Genomic DNA, 13,591 nt, shown 5'->3' with positions numbered 1-13,591 from the left:
CCGCCGTCCACGCGCTCTACGTGGACACCCTGAAGAAAAAACCTGACCAGGGCAAGGCCTTCGAGGTGAGCAGCAAGTGGGACTCCAGCAACCACTTCCTCCCCGCAGGCAGCTTCACCCGATTCGCCGACTGGCGGTTCATACACCGCGCTCGGCTGAACTGCGTCCCTCTCAACGGAGCCGTCCGCCACGGGAACCCCGACAAACGCTGCCGGAAGTGTGGGTACGCCCTGGAGACCTTGCCCGACGTCCTATGCAGCTGCAAGCCCCACGCCAGAGCCTGGCAGCTGCGCCACAACGCCGTCCAGGACCACCTGGTGAAGGCCATCGCCCCGCACCTGGGAAAGATCGCCGTCAATCGCGCCATTCCCGGCACCGACAGCCCGCTGCGCCTGGACATCGTCGTCACGGACGAGGATTGAAAAAAGATCATCCTCGTCGACGTGACAACCCCGTTCGAAAACAGGACCCCGGCCTTCCGCGAGGCCCGAGCCCGCAAGCTTCAAACATACACCCCCTTGGCGGACACCTTGCGGTCAAAGGGCTACAAGGTCTGCACCGATGCTCTGATCGTGGGGGGCCCTGGGCGCCTGGGACCCTTGCAACGAACGCGTGCTTCGGACCTGTGGGGTGGGCCGTCGCTACGCGCAACTCATGAGACGCCTAATGGTCTCGGACACTATTCGCTGGTCCAGAGACATTTACACGGAGCACGTCACCGGCCACCGTCAATACCAAGAGTAAGCCGGCGTGACTTTGTGCACCCACAAGAGGGAAGAGACCTGTAAACTTCCCCTGTTGGGCTTTATCCCCTGAGCCCTGAACCAACCAAACTGAACTCTGCCCTGTGAGGGTCATCCTATCATCATTACCCAGTCCGCTTATTCATGCCCAGGACTATCTGTAACCCATTTGTATGAGTGATGTGCCCCCACTGCCTGCTGGCTGTACCTTGAACTCACCCACCGTATACCCCGCATTGGGGACATGACAGACTGTGTATATGTATATGCTGCCTAACACCAAAACGCTAAACATCCCCCCACAACCTGTATGTTACCCCCAATGACACAATAACTGACACTTTAAACACTTTGTATCGTTTATTTTAAATATTCTCTAATAAAATTTAAATCTGTTCTTATCAGTTTAATATCTGATAGGTCCTTTATTTGAGGACTGTATATTAAATTGATTTTTGAAAAAAGGGGACGGAATAGGAGCTTGCTCTGTCCACCCCATGCATTGACCTGGTATTGCAGTGTCTCCAGGACCAGTGCCTCTCCCTCTGGGGAGAATTGTCTGTTAAAAAGGTAGAAAGTGTTTCACTCTAAAGATGTTGATTTGAGAAGATTATTTTAAAGTAATTGAAAAATCAGGTATCTTTAGCACTTTGGTTTCTTCATGACAACATATTGCTAAAAATTTTGGGGGCTGTTTTCTGAGTCTACAGATGTGAGTTTCTTTGTCTTGCTGGAGGATTGTTTTAAAAACTGGAATTTTTCTGTTTGCTGTGAGTCTTTTCAACAATATGAGGGACGAATGCTTTTTGGACTGAGGGTCTGTTTGAGAGATGGTTGGTTGGGGGGGCATTGTGTGTGTGTGTGTGTGTGGTGGGGGGGAACACAGATTGGTAATGTTCAAGGTCACATGTATATCAAAAACTGGAGGAGTTACACAGACTTCTCCCCACCCAGCCTACGTTCCATGTATCTTGACTAAGCCTGCCACCCACCATCCCAGAGCAGAAGCCTGAAGCCTGAGCCCCACCGCACGTGGGAAGGTGGGGAACTCCCACTGGTTGCCTGCTCCTACAGTGTTTATGACTCCGGAAGGGGGTAGGGACCAGTCCCTGCAGGCAGCCTGGGGGAAGAGCCGCTGCTTTGCTGCCCCCGACTCCCCCTCAATTACAGCCCGGGAGGCTGTGGCCACAATAAAAGCCCCTGGTGGCCACACTTGAGACAGGCTGGAGCTTCACAGTAAACAAATCCCAGCAGATTTGTCACACCCTGTCCCCCACCCTGGGGATTTCCTGCCCTCTCCCACACAGACCTACCTTCCTGGAAGTTCCCACCCCCTATGTATTTACTGCCCTTTCTCCCCGCAAAGGGAACCCGCCAGCAACTCCCTGATAATCCCTAACGCAACTGGCTCCACGGCAGCCATTTCCCTTCCCCGGCCCCTGGAAGGACGGAATGAGCTGGAGCAAAACATGGATGTTGCACTGCAGCCTGTTAGGGCAAAAAAGGCAATTGGGGCCATGTCAGAACAGGAAATAATTTCACAGCACAATTCCCCCCAGGCTCTTTCCCTGCACACAGATAATCTAGTTTGTCCTGCATGGGAAAGAAAAATTCAAATCTAGGGCTGTCAATTAATCGCAGTTAACTTACACAATTAACTTTAAAAAAATCATGATTATCTCAGTTTTAATCACACTGTTAAACAATAGAAAACCAATTTGAATTTATTATATTTTTGATGTTTTTCTACATTTTCAAATATATTGATTTGAATTACAACATAGAATACCAAGTGTACAGTGCTCACTAAATAGTTTTATTAAATATTTACACTGTAAAATATAAAGTACTGTAGTGCAATCTCTGTATCATTAAAGTGCAACTTGCATATGTAGATTTTTGTTGTTGTTGCATAAGTGCACTCAAAAAGAAAATGTAAAACTTTAGAGTCCAGTCAGTCCTACTTCTTGTTCAGCCAATCGCTAAGACAAACAAGTTTGTTTACATTTACTGGAGATAATGCTGCCCCTGTCTTATATACATCACCTAAAAGTGAGAACAGGCTCTCTCATGGCACGTTTGTAGCCAGCGTTGCAAGGTATTAATGTGCCAGATATGCTAACATCCATATGCCTTCATACTTCAACCACCATTCCAGAGAACATGCTCCATGCTGATAACGCTTGTTAAAAAAATAATGCATTAATTTGTGACTGAAGACCTTGATGAAGAACTGTGTCTCCTGCTCCATGGTTTTATCCACATTCTGCCATATATTTCGCTTTATGGCAGTCTTGGGTGATGACCCAGCACATGTTCCCTTTAAGAACACTTTCACTGCAAATTTGACAAAACACAAAGAAGGTATAACGTGAGATTGCTAGAGATAGCTACAGGGCTCAACCCAAGGTTTAAGAATCTGAAGAGCCTTCCAAAATCCAAGAGGGACAAGGTGTGAAATGTTGTCAGAAGTCCTCAAAGAGCAACACTCTGATGCAGACACTACAGAACCTGAACCACTAGACAGGAAAATCAATCTTCGGTGGGTGGCATCTGACTCAGATGAGGAATATGAAGGTACTTTGGCTCGTTACTGAGCAGTACCCGTCATCAGCATGGAAGCATGTCCCTGGCCTCTAATTGCTAGAAGCTGGGAGGGGAGAACAGGGGCTGGAGCTCTCCATGGCCGCCTGGTCTGGTCACTCCCTCTGAAGCCCATAGCCAGCAGGGCCGGCTTTAAGCCGATTCGCCCGATTCCTGGGAATCGGGCCCCGCGCCTAAGAGGGCCCCGCACCTTTGGCGCGTTTTTAATTTTTTTTTTACTTACTCTAGCTGCCGTCTCTCTGCTCCGGGGTCTTCTGTAGCCCCGCTCCCCTGACCAAAGCGCAGACGGGAGAGCGGCTGCCCCACAGCCTCGCTCTCCTAGCTGCAGCTCCGGCCGGAGCGCGGCAAGCCCCACGGCCCCACTCTCCCAGCTGGAGCTCCGGCCGGAGCGCGGCAAGCCCCGCGGCCCCGGCTGGAGCTCCGGACGGAGCGCGGCAAGCCCCGCGGCCCCGCTCTCCCGGCTGCAGCTCCGTCCGGAGTGCGGCAAGCCCCGCTCTCCCGGCTGCAGCTCCGTCCGGAGTGCAGCAAGCCCCGCTCTCCCGGCTGCAGCTCCGGCTGGAGCGCGGCAAGCCCCGCTCTCCCGGCTGGAGCTCCGGCTGGAGCTCCGGACGGAGCGCGGCAAGCCCCGCTCTCCCGGCTGCAGCTCCGGCCGGAGTGCGGCAAGCCCCGCTCTCCCGGCTGCAGCTCCGTCCGGAGCGCGGCAAGCCCCGCTCTCCCGGCTGCAGCTCCGTCCGGAGCGCGGCAAGCCCCGCGGCCCCGGCTGGAGCTCCGGCCGGAGCGCGGCAAGCCCCGCGGCCCCGCTCTCCCGGCTGCAGCTCCGGACGGAGCGCGGCAAGCCCCGCAGCCCCGGCTGCAGCTCCGTCCGGAGCGCGGCAAGCCCCGCAGCCCCGGCTGCAGCTCCGGCCGGAGCGCGGCAAGCCCCGCAGCCCCGGCTGCAGCTTTGGCCGCAGTGCGGCAAGCCCTACCCTGCAGCCCCGCTCTCCCAGTTGGCGCCCTGGGGTAGCGGGGGGCTCCGGGGACTATTTAAAGGGCTGGGGCTCCAGCTATCTCTGCCACCCCGGTCCTTTAAATAGCCGCCGGAGCCCCGGGTTGCCCATATGCATTCATCAGGGCTCCCGCGGCTATTTAAAGGGTCTGAGGCGGGGTAGAAGCAGGGGAGCCCCGGGCCCTTTAAATAGCCCCCAGAGCCCTGGGATAGAGGGGGTCTTGGGGGCTATTTAAAGGGCCAGGGCTCCAGCTGCCTCTGCTGCAGCCCTTGCCTTGCCCTGCCTGCACCAGCTCTGCCCCCCCATGCCTGCAGCCAGCTCTGCACCCTGTGCCCACAGCCAGCTCCTGCCAAACCCCCTGCCCTGTCTCCAGCCAACCCCTGCCACACACCCCTGTGGCCCTGCCCAAAGCCAGCCAGCCCTTCACACACCCCTGCCCGCACCCAGCCCTGCACCCCCTGCTCTGTCTCCAGCCAACCCCTGCTGCACCCCCCTGCCTGAAGCCAGCCAGTCCCACAATCCTCTGTCTCCAGCCCTGACAACCCCTGCTGCACTCCCCTGCGGCCCTGCCTGAAGCCAGCCAGCCCACCCCACACCCCCGTCTCCAGCCAACCCCACACCCCTTGCCTTGCATGCAGCCAGACCCTACCTCCAGTCAGCCCCTGCCCTGCCTCCAACCAGCCCCATGTCCACTGCTGCCCTGCAGTTCTCAGGGCAGTAACCCTGCATACCTGCTTCAATGAGGGAGGGCAGGGAGCAGCTGGGACCCACACATGTGCACACCCCCAGGGATTGGCGGTGACCCACACATGTGAAACGGCGTTCATTAATAACCAATCAACAGCATATATGAATCAATGTACATAATATATAATTTTATTATTTATGTAGTTATGGAAAGTAAATAATAGAAGGAAGAAATGAAAGGCTTTTTTTTTTAGTCATCCCTGCCAGGGCCCCGCCAAAAATGTTCGAATTTGGCCCCGCACTTCCTAAAGCCGGCCCTGATAGCCAGGGCCAGCCTTAGGGGTGGGTGCCACCAAGGAATTGCCCAGGGGTACCATGTCAAGGGTGGTGCTGTACGGTGGCAGAGAGGTGTGTGCTGCTGGTGTAAAGTCAGAAACTGCTCCCGGCTGGCAGGGGAGAGCTGCTTGGGGTGGTGCCCAGATTTCTCCCTGCTCCCTCCCGGCATAGGAACATGGGGGGAGGGAGGGGAAGAGAAGGGGGAGATGGCGGTGATGAGCGGATACTGCTCCCCCCAATGTTCCTCCGTGCCCCCCTAGGGGGCTGTGAGGGGGGAGCAAGGAGCGACATCGGGGCTCCCTGCCTCCAGGTCACCTTCCCCACCTGGGCTGCTGCTCTCTGTCCTCCCCTTATGCAGCCCAGGTGGGGAAGGTGACCTGGAGGCAGGGAGCCCTGATGTTGCTCCTTGCTCCCCCTCTCACAGCCCCCTAGTGGTGTGCGGAGGAGCAGTGTTCAGGGGCGGCGGGGGGAGCGAGCAGCAATGCCAGCTACTCCGTGCATCCAGGTCAGTTTCCCCAAGTGGGCACAGGAGGGGGTGCAGGGGTTAGGGGAAAAGGGGGCACAGTGCAGGGATTAGGGGTGCGGGAGGAGGCAGGGGTTAGGGGTTCAGTGGTTGGGTGCCAGAGGGGGAGCGCAGGGGTTAGGGGGACAGAGGTTAGGAGGCAGGGTGAGGGGTGCAGGAGGGGGCACAGCGGTTAGGGGGGCAGGGTGAGGGGTGCAGGGTTGGGGTGTAGGGGTGCCAGAGATCACAGGTTTAGGGTGCAGGAGGGGGCACAGGGTTGGGGCATAGAGGGCACAGGGTTGGGGGTGAGGGATGTAGGGGTGCAGGAGCGGGTGCAGGGTTAGGGGCGCCAGAGGTAGGGGATGTAGGAGTTAGGGGTGCTGGAGAGAGTGCAGAGGGGAGCACAGGGTAAGGGGTGCAGAGGTTAGGGGTGCCAGAGGGGGGCACAGGGTTAGGGGTGCAGAGGTTAGGAGGCAGGGTGAGGGGTGCAGGAGGGGGGTGCAGGAGGGGGGTTCAGGGGTGCCAGAGGTCACAGGTTTAGGGTTCGGGGGGAGCACAGGGTTAGGGGTGTAGGGGGCACAGGGTTAGGGACATAAGGGTGCTGGAGGGGATGCAGGGTTAGGGGCGCCAGAGGTTGGGGATGTAGGGGTTAGGGGTGCTGGAGGGAGTGCAGGGGGGAGCACAGGATTAGGGGTGCAGAGGTTAGGGGTGGCAGAGGGGGGCACAGGGTTAGGGGCGTGGGGGAGGACGCAGGGTGAACAGTGCAGGGTTAGAAGCACAGGAAGGGGCACGGGGCTCTCCTGTGGCCCAACCCCACAGGAGACTGACCCCATGTTTAAAGAACAAACCCCTATACTAAGGGCTGCAATATCCACTGGGGTGAGACAAACGGCATCAGCCCCTTGCTGCCCAGCTTGTGAGAGCTCTGACTGTGCGTCTATAAAGGGAACAGCGAATGGAAGTGAAGTGGCTCCGGTTCGCGCTCTGTTAGAGTCCCACCGGGAACAGGGAGCAGAAGTTAAGTTGCCTCCTGTTCTATAACTGATGGGTGGGGGGGGGCAGCAGGGATTAGGGGCATGGAGAACGGGGGGGCCTGACAGGCGTTGGGCTGCTGGGTTCCCTGCTGCGGGTTTCCCTGCTGCAGCTCCGCAGACTGGAGCCTGCTCCTCCTGTGCAGGGCCAGCTCCAGCTTTTCTGCCGCCCCAAGCAGGAGGGGGGAAAAGGACAAGCTGTGGCTCTTCGGCGGCAGCTCAACCACACTGCTGCTTCCGCGGCAGTTCGGCGGCGAGTCCTCCCCCCCTTCCTCTTTGGCAGCAATTCGGCAGCAGCTCAAAGACTAAGACAGGGAATGAGGGACCCGCCGCAGAATTTCCCCCCAAGACCCAGCCCTGCTGCCCCGATACCGGACGGGCCGCCCCTTTGAATTGGCCGCTCCAAGCACCTGCTTGCTACACTGGTGCCTGGAGCCAGCCCTGCTCCCGTGACAAGCAGGGGCTGGTGCAGAGCGTGGCAGGGCAGGGAGATGACATCTCCCCTAAGGGCGGGGCCTTTTCACAGCAAGGGCAGCACCTCCCCGCAGGAGCACAGACCCCACCTGCTCCTCCTGCTTTCTCCTGACACCAGCACCACCCTTCCCAGCACCGCCTCATGGCAGCATCTGCTTCCGGACTCGCACCAGAAACAGGAAGTCTGGGCCGGGCCTGGCAGCAGCTGTCACGAAATGGAAGCAGGAGACACGACCACTCCCATGGCGCAGGGGGGCCCACCCTGGCTGGTGGGAGATGGAGGCAGTGGACACTACCACTCCCATGGTGCCGTAGGGTTTTCAGGTGGGCTGCCCCCCCCCCAGGGTTGGGCTCCAGGGGAGGTTTGGCAGCTTAAAGGACTGGGGGGGGGGTTGCTTGGAGGAGGTTTGAGGACCAACAGCGAAGGGGAAGTTGGACACTAGCCAGAATACCAGGGAGACAAGGCAGGTGAGGTGATACCTGTTACTAGACCAGCTTTGTTGCCATACAGGGTCTTCTTCATGCAGGGGAAAGGTGCTCAGAGCATCACAGTTCAATAGAAGGGGGAACGCTCTGCCCCGAACACCAGACATTCCCCTACTTCCTGGAACCGGGGGCCTGTCCCCATTGTCCTGTAAACAGCCCCACCATGTAACCCAGAGGTGGCTGCATCTTAGCACCAAGACACCAGTGGTCACTGCTCCAGAGGAGATGGTACATACAGGACACTGCCCTACGTGGCCACCAGACGTCACAGACGGTGCTGGCCCCACACGTCACTGCCCCCAGAGGTGAGGTACACACAGGCTACTACTCAAACTGGGCACCTGGGGTCACTGCAGCAATGGCTGGGGGGGATACATGCAGGGCACTGCTGCACATGGCCACCAGGGGGCACCGCTGCAATGGTGGTGGTGTGGGGGGATGATAAACAGGCCACTGCCTGAAGTGGCCACTACCACAATGGTGTGGGGAGAGGGGGAGGGAGATACCAATAGGGCACTGCCACACCAGGGCACCACGGGGAGGTCACTGCTCCAATTAGTAGAGATACACATTGGGTAGTGCCCCAAGTGGGGGCCCTACCCCAGAGAGAGAGGGGGCTGGGGAGAGAAGAGGAAATCAAAGGCCACTGCCTCACTTAGCCACCAGGGGTCACTACCTAAATAGCGTGGGGACACACACAGGGCACTGCCCCACCTGACCAGCAGGGGTCACTGCCCCAATTGGGGGATATACAGAGGGTATTGCCCCACGGGGATGCCAGGGATCAGTGCCTGCCATACCTGGCACAGGGGTAGAGGGGATAGGGTGACCAGATGTCCCGATTTTATAGGGACAGTCCCGATATTCGGGGCTTTTTCTTATGTAGGTGCCTATTACCCTCCACCCCGTCCCGATTCTTCACACTTTCTATCTGGTCACCCTGCAGGGGGGAGGGAGAGGGCTACACACAGGGCACTGCCATACTTGGCCACCAGTGCACATCCCTAGTGGGGGAGTGACGCACACCAGGAGCAGGGCTCACTGCCACAGAGGGATTGGAAGATACCCAGGGCACTGCCTGACCCAGGCAACCCGCCATCTTGGGGGAGGTGAAGAACACACCTCAGGCACTGACTCCTCTGGCTACCAGTGGTCACTGGCCCAAGGCAGGGGTTGGGGGGAGTAAATACACACAGGGGACTGCCCCACCTGGGCAACACGAGTCACCGAGATGAGAGTGGGATACGCAGAGGGCACTGCCCCAATGGCTGATATACATACAGGGCCCTGCCTCACCCACCCACCAGCGCTCACAGGCGCAATGGCAGTCATGGGGTCACATAGACAACTGCCCTCAGTTGCCACCAGGGGTCGCTGCAGCAATGCTGGGGGGGATACATGCCAGGCATTGCTGCCCCTCGCCACCAGGAGTCACTGCTCCTACAAGAAGGCACCTACAGGACACTCCCGTGCCTGGCCAGCAGGGGTCACTATCACTGGGGAGGGGCTATGGGGAAGCAGAGAAAGAGCAACTAACTGCAGTGGGGAAAATCGTCATCTACCGGGGAGAAAGAACGGACTCCACTAGGACATCGCACCAACTCCAGCCAGGCTGGACACCAGCAATTCGGGGCTGGGGCAGCTCCAGCTAGAGGCTGGGCGGAGGCAGGTGACCTCGGTCTCTGTGCTGAGCAGGCTGCTTTAGCAGCGAGGAGGGACAGGGAACCCCCCGGCCAGGGTCTTGCTGCCCAAGGAGGGGGAGATCTGTGGCAGGCTTTGGAGTAGCTGGCTCAGCAGCCATGAGCCGCACGCTTGTCCCTGCCTGAGCTCTCCAGGAGCACATAACACACAGGTGTGACGTTATGAGTGTGATATAATATCTCATTGAAAGGTGACAGGGCCAGAAAGAGTTAATTAACTCATAGACTGACCTGACCCATGGGTGAACCTTGAGGACAGGTTAGGAAGATATGTAAATGACTAGAGCTTTGAAATGCAAGTCCGGATTGTTAGAGGTAGAAGGAGAGATGTTTGCTCAGGTCTTGTGATGTCAGCAAACAAGTCTTGTCTATTGCTATAGTTTTAATTCAAAGATCAAAAAAGAAATATTAACATTTATAATGATACTTGAGTAAAATAGTATTATTGTCTCTGTGTCTCTTTGAAGGTTGTGCTAACCTGTATCTGAACTGTTTAATGGATAAATTACTCTGCTAATTGCCAGGAGATTTGTGAGATGGAGTTAAGCCTATTGTTTTCTCAGGCCGAAAGGCTGCTGGAAATGTATAAGAAGCCTGGGACACGATCCTTCTTCAGCTCAGATCTGCTTTCGGTTTCAAGAGGGGGAAACCTTAAGCCACAAGGATTGAGATCCCCAGTCGTTGACTGGAGCCACCCTGAATATGAAAATTGGACTATAACCTATGGACTATTTCTAAAAGAACTTTTGGCAACTACAAGCTCATCTCTGCTGTGTATCTGAACCTCAAGAATTGAATTCAAGTCTGTCTGTAGATTGATCTTTTAACCAACACTCTCTCTCTTTTCTTTTTTAATAAATTTGAGCTTAGTTAATAAGAATTGGCTGTGGCGTGTATTTGGGGTAAGATCTAAGTTATAATTGAACCTGGGTATGTAGCTGATCCTTTGGGATTGGAAGAACCTTTTCTTTTATATGATGAAGTAAGATTCTCAGGAATCATCATCATATCTGACAGGTGTGTCTGGACAGAGGCCTGAGGCTGGGCACTTTAAGGGAACTGCGTGGTTTGGACTTCTAAGTGACCGGTGAGGTACTGTAGAAGCTGTTTTGTGCTGGTTGGTAAATCTAAGGCCTGGTCTACACTAGGCGTTTAAATCGGTTTTAGGAGCGTAAAACCGATTTAACGCTGCACCCGTCCACACCAAGAGGCCCTTTATATTGATATAAAGGGCTCTTTAAACCGGTTTCTGTACTCCTCCCTAACGAGAAGAGTAGCGCTAGTATCGGAATTGCCATATCGGATTATGGTTAGTGTGGCCGCAAATCGACGGTATTGGCCTCCGGGAGCTATCCCACAGTGCACCACTGACCGCTCTGGACCGCAATCTGAACTCAGATGCAGTGGTCAGGTAGACAGGAAAAGCCCCGCGAACTTTTGAATATTTCCTGTTTAACATAAGAACATAAGAACATAAGAAAGGCCGTACCGGGTCAGACCAAAGGTCCATCTAGCCCAGTATCTGTCTACCGACAGTGGCCAATGCCAGATGCCCCTGAGGGAGTGAACCTAACAGGCAATGATCAAGTGATCTCTCTCCTGCCATCCATCTCCATCCTCTGACGAACAGAGGCTAGGGACACCATTCTTACCCATCCTGGCTAATAGCCATTTATGGACTTAGCCTCCATGAATTTATCCAGTCCCCTTTTAAACATTGTTATAGTCCTAGCCTTCACAACCTCCTCAGGTAAGGAGTTCCACAAGTTGACTGTGCGCTGCGTGAAGAAGAACTTCCTTTTATTTGTTTTAAACCTGCTGCCTATTAATTTCATTTGGTGACCCCTAGTTCTTGTATTATGGGAATAAGTAAATAACTTTTCCTTATCCACTTTCTCAACATCACTCATGATTTTATATACCTCTATCATGTCCCCCCTTAGTCTCCTCTTTTCCAAACTGAAGAGTCCTAGCCTCTTTAATCTTTCCTCATATGGGACCCTCTCTAAACCCCTAATCATTTTAGTTGCTCTTTTCTGAACCTTTTCTAGTGCTAGAATATCTTTTTTGAGGTGAGGAGACCACATCTGTACACAGTATTCGAGATGTGGGCGTACCAAGGATTTATATAAGGGCAATAATATATTCTCAGTCTTATTCTCTATCCCCTTTTTAATGATTCCTAACATCCTGTTTGCTTTTTTGACCGCCTCTGCACACTGCGTGGACATCTTCAGAGAACTATCCACGATAACTCCAAGATCTTTTTCTTGACTCGTTGTAGCTAAATTAGCCCCCATCATGTTGTATGTATAGTTGGGGTTATTTTTTCCAACGTGCATTACTTTACATTTATCCACATTAAATTTCATTTGCCATTTTGTTGCCCAATCACTTAGTTTTGTGAGATCTTTTTGAAGTTCTTCACAATCTGCTTTGGTCTTGACTATCTTGAGTAGTTTAGTATCATCTGCAAACTTGGCCACCTCACTGTTTACCCCTTTCTCCAGATCATTTATGAATAAATTGAATAGGATTGGTCCTAGGACTGACCCTTGGGGAACACCACTAGTTACCCCTCCCATTTCTGAGAATTTACCATTAATTCCTACCCTTTGTTCCCTGTCCTTTAACCAGTTCTCAATCCATGAAAGGACTTTTCCTTTTATCCCATGACAGCTTAATTTACGTAAGAGCCTTTGGTGAGGGACCTTGTCAAAGGCTTTCTGGAAATCTAAGTACACTATGTCCACCGGATCCCCCTTGTCCACATGTTTGTTAACCCCTTCAAAGAACTCTAATAGATTAGTAAGACACGATTTCCCTTTACAGAAACCATGTTGACTATTGCTCAACAGTTTATGTTTTTCTATGTGTCTGACAATTTTATTCTTTACTATTGTTTCAACTAATTTGCCCGGTACCGACGTTAGACTTACCGGTCTGTAATTGCCGGGATCACCCCTAGAGCCCTTTTTAAATATTGGCTTTACATTAGCTAACTTCCAGTCATTGGGTACCGAAGCCGATTTAAAGGACAGGTTACAAACCTTAGTTAATAGTTCCGCAACTTCACATTTGAGTTCTTTCAGAACTCTTGGGTGAATGCCATCTGGTCCCGGTGACTTGTTAATGTTGAGTTTATCAATTAATTCCAAAACCTCCTCTAGTGATACTTCAATCTGTGACAGTTCCTCAGATTTGTCACCTACAAAAGCCAACTCAGGTTTGGGAATCTCCCTAACATCCTCAGCCGTGAAGACTGAAGCAAAGAATTCATTTAGTTTCTCCGCAATGACTTTACCATCTTTAAGTGCTCCTTTTGTATTTTCATCATCAAGGGGCCCCACTGGTTTTTTAGCAGGCTTCCTGCTTCTGATGTACTTAAAAAACATTTTGTTATTACCTTTGGAGTTTTTGGCTAGCCGTTCTTCAAACTCCTCTTTGGCTTTTCTTATTACACTCTTGCACTTAAGTTGGCAGTGTTTGTGCTCCTTTCTATTTGCCTCACTAGGATTTGACTTCCACTTTTTAAAGGAAGTCTTTTTATCTCTCATTGCTTCTTTTACATGGTTGTTAAGCCACGGTGGCTCTTTTTTAGTTCTTTTACTGTTTTTCTTAATTTGGGGTATACATTGAAGTTGGGCCTCTATTATGGTGTCTTTAAAAAGGGCCCACACAACTTGCAGGGATTTCACATTAGTCACTGTACCTTTTAACTTTTGTCTAACTAACCCCCTCATTTTTGTATAGTTCCCCCTTTTGAAATTAAAGGCCACAGTGTTGGGCAGTTGCGATGTTCTTCCCACCACAGGGATGTTGAATGCTATTGTATTATGGTCACTATTTCCAACCGGTCCTGCTATAGTTACCTCTTGGACCAGCTCCTGCGCTCCACTCAGGATTAAATCTAGAGTCGCCTCTCCTCTTGTGGGTTCCCGTACCAGCTGCTCCATAAAGCAGTCATTTAAAGTATCAAGAAATTTTATCTCTGCATTTCGTCCTGAAGTGAAATGTTCCCAGTCAATATGGGGATAATTGA

At 53.2% G+C, this 13,591-nt stretch overlaps 1 non-coding gene across 1 annotated transcript; it reads left to right on the top strand.

Moving 5' to 3' along the window:
- The first annotated feature begins 1,102 nt into the window (after positions 1–1,102).
- On the top strand, positions 1,103–1,287 carry LOC123357711. The gene has a single exon (XR_006575591.1). It is a non-coding gene; the product is annotated as a U2 spliceosomal RNA (small nuclear RNA).
- The last annotated feature ends 12,304 nt before the right edge of the window (positions 1,288–13,591 follow it).

Source organism: Mauremys mutica, unplaced genomic scaffold (genome assembly GCF_020497125.1).
Source record: "Mauremys mutica isolate MM-2020 ecotype Southern unplaced genomic scaffold, ASM2049712v1 000980F_np12_obj, whole genome shotgun sequence".
Classification (NCBI taxonomy): domain Eukaryota; kingdom Metazoa; phylum Chordata; order Testudines; family Geoemydidae; genus Mauremys; species Mauremys mutica.
This window is presented reverse-complemented; position numbering and strand designations above follow the sequence as displayed.